A 665-nucleotide genomic window follows, 5' to 3' on the forward strand; every position below is an offset into this window, starting at 1 on the left:
CTGGCCATTCAGATGGTCTAACCACCCAGGGGCGCCTGCCACTAGTGGGAGATTTTTGAGACAGGCTCCCTATTAAATATTACAGGTGAACAGAGCAGTGAACATTCTGACAAAATGCCTTCTCCACATAGGCTGAAAAATGCACAAGCTTTAAAACAGAGACAAAGGGGCCTCTCTCTCTATGGCTGCCCAATTAGTGAATTTTTTAGTTAGTACACACATTTATTATATAGCAGAGTGACATTTAAGTTGCTTTCTGCTCCAGGCCTTTAAAAATTGTTGACAGCAAAAGCTAAAGTACAGAACATAGACTCATGTCCACATGGGGTCCCAAGCCCTGTAGGATGAACTGTTCAGGGGAGCTGTGGAGCTGTCTAGGAGGAGGGAAGTCCCACTTCCCTGGGCTCTGTGCCCACCCTACCAGCCATCTCTGACTTTCAACAACACGTAATCACTCAAGCACATCTTACAATAATCAAAGAAGAATTTGGAGCATGGAGACCTCATCTTTCTTGGTCTGCATCCAGGTTAATCTTCATCTTCCCAGAATCTTGGCATCGTCCCTGCCGGTGAGCACGGCTGTCAGCAGCAAGCCTGGGGCACATGGGGCTTCTCTGCAGCCCTCTTCCTTCCCACCTTAAGGAGCCTCTTCATCCCTCGGGAAT

Source organism: Arvicanthis niloticus, chromosome 8, assembly GCF_011762505.2.
Source record: "Arvicanthis niloticus isolate mArvNil1 chromosome 8, mArvNil1.pat.X, whole genome shotgun sequence".
Taxonomy (NCBI): Eukaryota; Metazoa; Chordata; class Mammalia; order Rodentia; family Muridae; genus Arvicanthis; species Arvicanthis niloticus.